The sequence below is a fragment of the Stegodyphus dumicola genome, chromosome X1, assembly GCF_044657685.1.
Source record: "Stegodyphus dumicola isolate Sdum_Otavi_A_Nest chromosome X1, ASM4465768v1".
Lineage (NCBI taxonomy): Eukaryota > Metazoa > Arthropoda > Arachnida > Araneae > Eresidae > Stegodyphus > Stegodyphus dumicola.
This window is the reverse complement of record NC_140780.1, coordinates 18,617,875-18,630,555: the sequence shown is the minus strand read 5'-3', so window position 1 is coordinate 18,630,555 and position 12,681 is coordinate 18,617,875. Positions and strand designations below refer to the sequence as shown.

The window sequence follows — 12,681 nt, the reverse complement described above, 5'->3', positions numbered from 1 at the left end:
GACTGCCAACATTGCCCCTGATTTCATGGTTGCAACCTGTGAAAACAGTTTGTATCATTCTTTATTAATAGCAGTAAAGCCAACACAGAATAGACAGCCATTTGCTCATCACTGAATTTAAATCACAATGTGCATTCCAAGTGCAGATCAAAAGTATAAACCATTTATTACCAAATGAAGAATCACTGCTGACTTTCATGTTAGACATGTAAAAATCACAGGAACCATTTGAAATGGTAAAAGAATTAAATGAAGAAGGAATTGGTAACATGGCTGTATTCAAATAACAAAAGCATTTTAAGGAAGGTGAATGCAGTGTACAGGATGATGCAAAAGTGGGTAATGAAAAACAGAAACATCTCTAGAAGAAGATAAACATTTATCAATTCATGAATTAAAAAATATCACCATAATGTTAAGAAGCACCTAAAAATGTCTTGTGCTTGCACATGATGGATGGCATGTTCACTGAGGGCAAAATAAAAGCTCCATCGCATTCAGCACTATCACACATTACTTCAAGCAGTAGAAAAAGATCCTGATACCTCAAACTGAATAATTGCCACAAGTACTCTAGAAGAAGATAAACATTTATCAATTCATGAATTAAAAATATCACCATGTTGTTAAGAAGGACCTAAAAATGTCTTGTGCTTGCACATGATGGACGGCATGTTCACTGAGGGCAAAATAAAAGCTCCATCACATTTAGCACTACCACACATTACTTCAAGCAGTAGAAAAAGATCATGATACCTCAAACTGAATAATTGCCACAAGTACTGTAACAGACATTATAATCTCAAATCAAAGCAGTAGTCTGGTATATGGAAATGCTAAGACTCAACACCTTCCAAAAAAGTTTCAGGCACCTGGTAGTTCAAAGAAGTTAACAATGATTTTATTTTCTAATTTCCATTATTAGTTTTACAAGACTGGGCTTAAAAGCAAACCATAAATTGAGGTAATGACACTGTATTTCAAACAGCAACTCATTAAAAAAAAAAAAAAAAAAAAAAAAAAACACTTAAAATGCTTCGCAAAAACAGTTTTTCTATCATAATAATGTTAGACTAATATGCCACAAAAGGTCATTGAAGCTTAACCCAGGCCATAAACCTGTGATTTCATGTGAACCTGTGATTTTTCAGCATTTAAGAATGATTTAAGAGAAAGGAAGTTCAGCACTGACCAGGAAACAAAATCTGCCACATACATTATTTTATACTAGCAATTAGAAAACCGTTTGAGAAGCTAGTGTTTATTTGAAACAGCATATAGAGTGTTAACAGAGATATTTTGAAAATAAAATTTACACCAGACTTGGATACTTTACTGTGACTTCAATCCATATACTTTCAGAACAATCTTTGTATAAGATTTAAACAACTTTCAGCAAGAAAATATTTAAGAGAGATATTTTGAAAATAAAATTTACACCAGACAGACTTGGGTACTTTACTGTGACTTCAAGCCATACACTTTCAGAACAATCTTTGTATAAGATTTAAACAACTTTCAGCAAGAAAATACTTATATACTAAATAGCAGTTTTAGGAGTCTTCTAAAAATTGAATTTCATTAAACTAAATATTCAAATCTTAGCAATTCTACGAAATGAAATATGGAGTCCATGTTTCTGATACTATCTCAAGATATTTTAGTTAATAATATAAATCTTGGGATAATTTTGATCATATAAAGACAGCAGATAATTTTCTTTGACTAATTCAGTTTGTGAAAAACATTTTCTATATTGATATTTTACTGACATTATATATGGGCCTCCTACATGGCAGAAAATTAAAGTTTTGCACAATTTTACTATAAGGTCTACTAAAAGTGAACAAAATTTTAACAATCAAAACTCATTTCATTGGATTCATAACCTAAAATGGAACAACAAATTTATGATAAAATATTTAAGAGATACACAGTCACACAAATCTAAACTCTGTATACATAATATATATTTATACACATAAACATCACAATTTTAATATTCCGGCATCATACTGAGTATGTAGAAAACATAGCAAGAATATGTTCTCTTGCTTTAAAAAATGAATCTTTCTTTCTTCCTTGGGGGCCAAGGAATATCAAATACATAAACATGATGAAAAAGAATATTACTTTTAATGGCAAAATAAAACAATTTGAAAATGAGTTGACAGCTGCATGAATGCTAAAACATTTTATTCACTAATAGTTACTGCAGAAACTGTACTAAATACTTTTAATAACTGCTAAGAGACTTATTTTCCTAGAAACTATATTTTGCTAAAATAGCCCAAAGGGCCATGCAACAAAGGAAACTTAATTGTAAGCAATATTTTCAACAAAATTTACATAATCATTCAAAATTTGCAGTGGATATATTTCAATAATTTTAATCATATCCTTCTTTCTATAGCAGTTAATAACGTAAGGGAGCAAATATACAATGTGAAAAATAAATCAAGAACCAAGGAATAAGGAACATTTTAAAAATCACAGCAAAATTATAAAAGAAAAGAAATATTTTTTTGATATAAATCAAGAACCAAGGAATAAGGAACATTTTAAAAATCACAGCAAAATTATAAAAGAAAGCAGAAACAGAAATTAAGTTAAGAGATTGGAAAGAAATATTAAAATACAAATTATTAAACAAAATTGGATGATCAGGGAGGTGAAGGAATTTTCACTTAAAATCAATATGCAAATTAAATAAGTTTCCTGGAAAATTACAACAGAAGAAAATTCATGGTCAAGAGTTTAAAATAACTGAACAACAAATGATTTATGAAGCCTTTTCTTTTTTTTTGGGGGGGAGCTTTGTTTTTTCAATAGAAACTACAATAATAATGCATTCATATCTGGAATAATGTCTTTACATACTTAAATGCACATTGTGTGGATAAGAGAGGAAAATTAACTTCAAAGTTAAATATATTATATATATAATTTCATAACCAAGAGAAGGAAAATGCAGATAATAATTAAATTATAGAAAGCTAAAAGTGGAGGGGGAACTCTTCTTATGACAAAGCAAAAATTCTTCAGTGAAATTCAAAAGTTCTTAAGATACTTTCTAATGCATTTTTTTTAAATAATTAGAATTTTATCTTCTAATCTACATTTTATAATTCAGTATGGCACAAAATGTAAGTATTAAAATAAACAAATTTTATTACTTTTAATATGAAAACTGGGGGAGGGTACGGTAAAATTTACAAACAAAAGAAACACAGCAGCTTGAAAAATAAATCAATGTATTAAAGTTTTGTAAATTTGCTAATGACTTCAATTATCTTCTGCAAGCAACAGACTGTTCTTAAAATTTCAGCACTATTACAAACTATAATATTTTCAGCAAAATTTATCTAGAATAAAATTAAGTAAATATTTTCCCAACTAACTGAAATATCACCTGAATTAATCTTCCATAAATCAGAACCTAATCAGTAGCTCATTATTATGAGTGTACAATCTCTTTCCTTTATATATATTAAAAGAATATCTTCAAAAATCCGATATTTATGATATTTAAAGTAAGGAAGGAAAAAAAATTCATTGTGAGAAAAAGCAAAAAATAACTTTCACCACAATTTATATAAATTTGTATTGTACAGGAGGTTACCAAAATATTAAAATGCCACAATTTTAATACCCTACATGGAACTAGGATTCTGTCTTCTTACTGGGCAATTTCAAAAATTTTCACAGTTTTTTACATAACAGGTAGAATTCTGCATTTGGACGCTTATATCTTGTAAAAATCTTGCAATTAATTTTTAGCTTTCTCCCATCACTTTGTGTACCAAATTTTTAGTAAAAATTATTTCCATAAAACTGAAACTTCCTTCTGACACATTTTACTACTTTGTCTTTTTAACCAGTTACAAGGTATACTGCAACATTGGTACTTAATAACATTAGAAAATGTATCAAAGCAGCAATACACAAGTTAAGGAGCAAATATATAACTGTCAGATATTTTGGGCTTTGAGCTTGCCATAAATTGACTCTTTGACTCTCTATGAATATAAAAATGGCTGTAACTCTGACTCTAAATTAGGAAAAAAAAAAAAAAAAAAAATCATCAGAATTCAAGAGAAAGAGGACATGACTTTAATACATATAAAAAATGCAAAATCAATTATTTTGACCGATAATGGGATTTTACAAGTGTATGCAAAGTGTTGAGCCACCAACCAAGAATGGATTAAACCACCATTTTTGAACAGATTTCATTTGATGATACTGGCAAAAGGCAAGGTATCATGTCCACTGATGCACAATAATATGTAGACACACAAAGAAAGTATGCCTCTACCACCACTCCAACTGAACATTAAAAAATAGGCATAATAATTCACCATTTCTATCAACTCAAAGACATCTGGAAAGCAAATGTACATTCCACAGTAATGGACACTTCCTATTACCATTATTAGGAATCCTTGGATCATCATGTATGAAACACATGAATGCCTTAAAAACATATAACTGCCAACCTTGAAATATGGAAAACCAGAAGGGACCAGGTTTTCATGCTGTACACGATGCGATTTCAAGGGAAATCCAAACTGATTTAAATTCACTTGTTATTTTTTAATATTTTAACACTTATAGTGAGGAACGTCCAGAGTAGGTAGGAAAGTCTTTAATTAATGAAAGTATTTTTGAAATTATGAAAATAAAACTTCAACCAACAATTAAAATACAGAGTATTTGAGTGTATAAACTTTATAATGCATTATATATTGAAGTAAAACAAAACTAAATACAAATATTAACTGATTAAATATTTCTTGAATCTTTGCATAAAATTCTTCAAAGCTTAGCAATTCTATGAAAGTTAAGATTCTATTCAGTGGATTGAGACAATTTAGATCAAACCAAATTTTAATATAAAGAAAGTTCAGCAATTAAAAGATCATAAAGTGTGGATTGGATTGGCTTATTTAATTGTAGCAAAGCACACGAGGGCTATCTGCCTAAGGGAAGGGATGCCTTCGTGGAGGACTTTCTAAGGGAAATTGGCTCGCATACACGTTACACATGGGGAAAACCACGAAAACACCCATGCAGCCAGCCCGTTCGCGGGATTCGAACCTTGGACCGAACTACCAGTGTTCAGCGTTTTTACCGCTCGGCCGCTGGTGGGCTCATAAAATGTGGAAAAGAAAAAAAATAATACAATTCAGATGAAATAAAATTTAATAACAAAATTTATTGTGAAATTCATTATAAGTAGGGGAATGAAATGTATACAATTCAAATTCTATTAATTGAGTAAATTTCATTTATTACGCAGAAACATTTTTTATAGTAAAAGCTAAAAAATTAAGAACTGGAAGACTTGATGTGTTGAAAAACCAGGAGAGTTGGCATCTATGGCATGCTGTTATTAAACAGTAAGGAAGAAAGTCTAACAATTAAATATTTTACCAAAAACTGAGAAAAAGTGCCTAAATTAAAATTAATGAGGCAAAACAAACTCACCATTTTCAAAAAATATGCAAAGCCCTTACATAAAATGCACTGAATGGAAAAGCTGACTTTACCATACTTTTTTAAGACAAAACACAAAATTCTTCATAAATTAGGCAATGAAAGATTGCATTTCAAAGTTAGTGACTTTTTGAATATATGTCCTTCTTTATAACAACTGTCATGTTTTGGAAATAATTTTTAGATAAAATTGCCAAAACCATAAACAAGAAAAAATTTACTCCCAGGAAAAAAAAAGGGGGGGGTTTAAAACGTCACAAAATCCTCCTTTGTTTTGCAATTCCAAAACCTGTTTTTTTCTATAATTCTACAATGATTTTCCCTATATATACTGTGAATATGAAATAATACTCCATAGAATGAAGGCATTTCATCTCTTCAGCACATAGCCTTAGTTTGGTTTGGCTATTTGAATATGGCAAGGCACTCAAGGTCCACCTGCCGCCTATGGGAGATTCCTTTACACTGGCTCATAGTCTCTTACTCATGGTGAAAACTAATCACATAGCTGGACCATTTGCCTGGATTTGAACTCAGAACAAACTATCAGCATTTAACAGGCTAACCACTCAACACAACAACGGTGGGCACATAGCCCCAGTGTGCTTTGCCACAGTTAACTAAATAAACAGCAACTCTGAAAATCGTGTTTATCTACATAATAAATTTGTGTTTATAATTTCAATACTAATTTACCTGAAGAATAAAAGAAAGCATCCTTCCTAGTATAATTCCTAGTACTCTGAAAATCGTGTTTATCTACATAATAAATTTGTGTTTATAATTTCAATACTAATTTACCTGAAGAATAAAAGAAAGCATCCTTCCTAGTATAATTTATTTTTTCACTGACCTTTTGATCCTTCAGTTTTAATAACTGATCCCATAGAAAAACTTCAGTAGAGTAAAAGAAGTGCTTCATCCTCTCATGCCTTGTAATGGAAATTTTAATGTTCATATGACTCATATTTATGTTACACTTGACAGAAAACCACAAACAGACCCATGCAGCTAACTTATTCCACCTGTGGATATGGCAGACAGCTTAGTCTTTCAGCCTACATGTAAGAGACTGAAAGCATAAGCTGCAGCTACTGTGACTTATACAAAGATGACTTATACTGAGATCTTATACAAAGGTATGTAATTTTTTTTTCACTAAGGGGCTAATAATTTTAGGCACCTGAAGTTGCATTTTAAGAATCAAAACACAACTAAATAGCTTAATAAATACTATTAACAGTATTAAATAAGTAATATAACAGACAAAAGCCTCAACTCTTGAAGACATGACAAAAAGCATAATTTTCGCATTATTTTATTTTATGATAAATTTAAATGATTTTAACCTTTCTTCTTCTTCATAAGCTCAACACCCTGTTACAGACCAAGGCTGTCTCTATAAGTTTTCTCCACCTGATCCCATCGGTTAAATCTAATTAATCTTAAATCTTGCTCGACATCACCTATGCATCTAGTGGGTGGTCTTCCTTTTCGTCTTAATCCCTCAATTCTTAAAAAGGTTATCCTTTTGGTTGGAAATGCTTCATCATATCTAAACACATGGCCCAGCCATCTGATATGAGATGCCTTTACGATTCTCACAATATCAGTTTTACCATATTTCCAATATTTTACATATAGTGCATGATAATACAGAATCCTCCACATGCCATTTTGTTGTTATTCTTTCAAAAGTTGATATCAGGTCTTTCTCTGCTATGTTAAGTATACAACATTCACTTCCGTAAATGGCAACAGGCCTTATTAAAGTTTAACATAAATTTAATTTAGTTTTTTACGTTGATTAGTTTTGGTTTAAGTTGTTTTTTAAGGCCATAGTAACATCTTTTACCCATAAATATTCTATTCTTTATTTCAATTTTTATATCATTGCAACTTGTGATCAATGTGCCCAGATATTTAAACTGTTTTACAGTTTCAAAGGTTACTGTTTATCTTCAAGGGGGATAAATCAAAAGTTTTATTAGATGCAATCATAAATTTTGTTTTGTCTTCATTAATGATTAGACCCACCTTTCTGATTTTAACCTTTATCTTCCATGAATTATTTTTTCATTACCTACAATAAAACAAGGTGAACTTCTTTTACAGGCTGATTAACAATTCAGTTGTTTTCTCTGTGCATTATTTTCATTTCAGTGTAGGTTTTGTTTTAGCTTATCCATACATGTAATTTAAAAGATTCCTGCCTTAACCCTTTGACGCGCACGATATTATATTTATAATTTTTTAACTAAAAACTCTAGAAATTGAATATTATGATCCTAGAGACAAATAATATATGAATTAAAAAACATCTACTCTTGCCCATTGTTTTCTGGGTGGCGGATGCACTGTGAAACCACTGCGCGTCTAGGACTTTGAACCTTACCTAGGTAGTAGGGAAAAAACTTACCTTTTTCCCTGTGCATTTCCAATAAATGACGAAATTTGCGAATTTAAAAAAAAATGCATGTAAGAATTGCATAATATATATATTTTTTACACTATTTTACAAACTAAATCGTCAGAAAAAATTAAAAAATAAACATTTATGTAATTTTCTATAGCAGTGAAAATATAAGTACCTACATAATAAGGACGTTTGGCTACATGGATTAAAAAACTCGGTAAAATAAGGATAAAAAAAGACTCAGCTTTTTTTTTTTTTTTTTTTTTTTTTTTTTAATTTCAAAGAACAAATATTTTTTGTGACACTGTTCAAAGCATGTTTTGTCTTTTTGGTACATGCATAAACCAACATTGCACGTTTCGCACATTTATCTTCTTCTATGATGTTTCTTCTTTGTGCTACAAAATGCACACTGATTGGATCTAAATTTAACTGGTATATGTCCAACGTTATTTAGTTTCTTTTCATTTGGCACATGAAATTTGTGGTTTTTTTATGTTAATGGGGAAGGGACTTGGTCTTTTTGTCTTTGGTACGGATCAATCGTTTCCCATTCACACTTATTTTATTCATATTTCGTCTCAAAATATTCAGAAAATATTTTAAATTTAAATAAAACTTTACGCAATTTCTATTTTTAATTACAGCAAAGTATATTTACATTAAATTTATAAAGTCAGGAAATAATTTATAAAGTCACAATACTAGCTTGGGGAGCAAGCGTGTTCAGGTCAGAGAAAAGTCTCTGGAAAAGAAAGACCTTTTTACTGGGCAGGTGCATGTATTGTTTAGTAATAAAACCCCTTATCTATATCCGGGTAAAAATAAGCATTCCTATTTGAGAAGCAAGCAAATGCCATTGTGAAGAGCAGTGGTTTCAAGGCGCGACCACCAAGCCTCTAGAGCATCGTGACACAATGCTTTAGCGGGGCAATGGTTGTGCCCTGAAACCACAAAGCAAATGCCCTACATATAGAGGGATGCAGTTTAATTATTCATATTTTTTATTGTTTATGATAGAAATCATGATGTGTGATAAATAACTTTTGAAATTTAAAGTTGTTTATATTAATAAAAAAAAGTTATTTTGTCTCATTAAAAATGAATTTTAAAAGGCATCCAATTTGAATTACTAAGACCTAAAACATGTATGATTCTGTAGTCATTTTGTGTTATTTAGAGGTAAAACATCAATAATCAACTGATTTTCACTCAAAAATTTTGGAAGAAAGAGGCGTAAAAAATTCAAAAATTAGTGGTTTCAAGGCGCAATCACCGCGCGTCAAAGGATTAAACTTTTCTTGACTGTTTTATGGCTCTTTAATCAGTCATAGCATTTCACAATTTTGGTCAAGCAGACGCTTTGTTCAAATAAGTATTCAGCAGAACTTATTCAAGTAAAATATTTGTCAGTATGAATTACTAGTAAGGAATTGTTGAAGTATGTTTAGAGCAAGAAACTATACTATGTTTACAACTTATATAAAAAATTGGTATTCTCCGCACAAACACAATATTTTTCATGATAAAAAAAAAATAAATAAATAAACCTAGGCTTAAGACATGTCTTGCTGAATGGGAAAAGAAAGAAATTCTAGTTTATTAGATGCATACTACCAGCAGAAACAACATCTACAAAGTGGTTTGCTTTATTCCTAATCAGCTCTTTTTTTGGGGGGGGGGCTTAGTTAATATTTTTCATAATGTAACTCTATTAATATGATTTTTTAAAAATTGTACCATGTTTCAGTATAATACATATTTTAATTACATAATGAAGTAAATTAGATAATGCAGTATAGTAGCACAATTAATAAATTAGATTTAATTTGGCAATATTTGTATAAATGTGCATATGCAGGTAATCCTGCATATTATTCATAAGTTTCCTAATTTTAGATATTTTGAATCAATTTTTTCCAAACATTAAAACATCAAGCTTTTAAAAATTAATATTTTTATATATATTTAAAATTTACAGTAGTTAAAAATTAATGAACTTTTTGGGAGGAAGGGATGCTGAGATAGCACTTTTAAAGTATAAGTTAACACTACTAATATTCAAAGACAAAATTTCAATAATTCCTAAAATTTAGTAGATTCATTATAAAGTATAGACATCCAAATATATAGCTGTTGCGTCAAAATGACAAATTTTCTTATATAAATTTCCTAAAGATAGATGAGGTCCATATATGAGGACCTATGGAACAAGGATGTTAAAATCAATAAAGATTTAATTTTGGACAGAACTCTTGCCTTAATTACAACATTACAAACCCAGTTTAAGATATTCATACTTTCTGCTTTTCTGTGCATTAATAACATTGGATAATCAGAAATTCAATGTATGTTATGCTTAACTGGTAAGACCACAATTCTGTAATGAATGGAACATATGAACATCTGAAACTCGCCAAGCTATGAATTGCCTGGGAATGGGAGAGTTAAAAAGTAGAGAACAAATCTAACTTTAAAGTTGTATACATATTTTTAAACTTGGTGATAAGATTAAATGAAATTTATGCTCAGAAAATGTTATTTTTATTAATTTTACCAAATTATAAAAGTTAAATTTTACAAAATTTAATAATGTAATACAGAGCAAATATTGTGAAATTTATTGATCTTCTTAATACATTTTTATGAAAAATTAGTTTCAAAAATGTTTATTAAAATTTATAAGATTCATTTTTATTTTAACCCTTTTTGAAAACTCAGTTTACAATTTAAAATGAACTATAAACTAATGCTGAACCATGCATTCCAAAAATTGTTTCTTGTGCTATAATTTGAAGACTGTTTTCTGGGTAAAAGGGTATTCAACAAGGATAGAAAATTTCTAGTACTTAACAGGAAACAATTTCAGTTTTGTTGGACATCACTCCAGGATCGAGTATCCACTAAAAAAACACTAAAAGGATAACTAAAGGCCACTGGAGGCTAATTTTATTTACCTCCAATGTTGTGGTATTATTGCTACTCAAGTGTGTTCATGCCAAACACAATTTTTTTCTCTTCACCTTTTCAAGTATAATATACGTGAATCTAAGAAGGTCACGCGAAGAGCACAAAAGCCTATACATATACAAAGACTATTTTTTTTTTTTTTTTTTTTTTTTTTTTAAAGATTTGAATACAATGAACCTGAAACACCAAAATTACTGATACAAACTTTATAATCTTCCCAATACACCTCAGTTCAAGCAGCGATGAAAATCATACAGCCCATACAAATTTAATGTTTTTCATTAATTCATATATTGACGAGCATAATTTAAAAAAATTTAAAATAAAGCATAGAATTTGGCAGGTTTGAAAACACTTTAATCCCATCTCCTGGCTGAATTTGACACTTGCTTGTAATTTACACTCAAATCATGGAAATATAGGAGCATCTCAGTTAACTATTTTATTGAGGCAATTCATTTATTGACATTGAAAGAGACAGGTACAGGTAGAAGCTAGGCCAACAGTTAGATTTTAATAATGTCCAACAAGTTCAAGGAAAGTTATTTCAAGTTTTTTAGTGCCTATTTGACTTCACTACGTATGTTGCGTTTGCTTACAAATGACGCGGCAACCACAGATGCTCTCTGACAAAAAAAAAGATAACTCAGTTTAACGAGTGTCACATCCAATATTAGCTGAAAACAATAGACCATCCTCGTATTTATCTAAAATGCAATAACTATATTGATTAATTTGTAAATATTAATTGTGCCTATATATTTTACATGTTAATAATTAAATTCTAAAAAAACAAAATTCATTAGAATTTGACAGTGCATTGATTTCAGTAGACTAAAAGGTATTCAGTGCACTTTGAAAGGAAGAATGACAGTTTCTAGAGCATCCCTTTAGAATATAAATGAATTTTTACTCAGCCTATTAAAGATATAAATTTTCAACATGTTAAAAGTTGATGAAATTTAACACAGTGCCTGAACAGAGATTGCCAATAACTGCTGTTTTTCCTTAAATTAACTACTGAAACTGTCGAAGTTGATATGAATGATATAGAAAATACATACACGTAAATAATTAGTAAATCACTGATTATTGTTAAGGTACAACAATGATGGAAACAACTGATACAGTTACGAAATGTACAGATGCAGTACGATAGCTTCCCCGCAAAGCAGGATTAGGGTTGCCAGAAAATGGTGAGGGAAGGCAGGGTTGCCACATTTGGTGAGAAATCGCCCTTTTGGCAACATGCCATAGACGGATGGAGAACCTTCTGAAATAAATTCTTACTGGTTTAGCCCAGAACGTTCTCAAACACCGTCTAGTGGTACAGAGTTGGTCATCGAGTGTATCAAGAGAGTCTCTTAAAGTATTGTGAGTGGGAATAATTAAACTGAGGAGTCGGGAGCTGTACTCTAGTGTATCATTGAGTGGATCGCGAGTTGTAGCATGGAGAGTCTCAAGAGTACGTAGAGTTCCAAGAACGGCTGAGGAGAGTCGGGAGCTGTACTTCGGGTGCTTTGCCGTGAAGCTGTCTCCACCATTATAGCCTGGAGGCTGTGTCGCTGATTGTTTCAGTATGATTATAATAGTTCTTTGACGAATGTAAATGTGTTATTGGAGCTGACTTGAGTAATACTGACCAATAAAGTGAGTTTCCATTCTTCATCAAGTGCTGTTGTCGTTATTCACTCCAAAGCCACGAAACCGTAAGTGAAGAGAAAAAAACGCAACACTACACTGAAAAGGAAATATGGGTACATAAGGGCTGCCGTTGCATAAGTAAATGGACAAAT

General features: G+C 30.6%; 1 protein-coding gene across 7 annotated transcripts in view; it reads right to left on the bottom strand.

The window, feature by feature from the left end:
* LOC118185644 (uncharacterized) overlaps nt 1-12,681 on the bottom strand; it is a 390,931-nt gene that overhangs the window by 16,299 nt on the left and 361,951 nt on the right. The gene's annotated exons all lie outside the window — the stretch shown is intronic.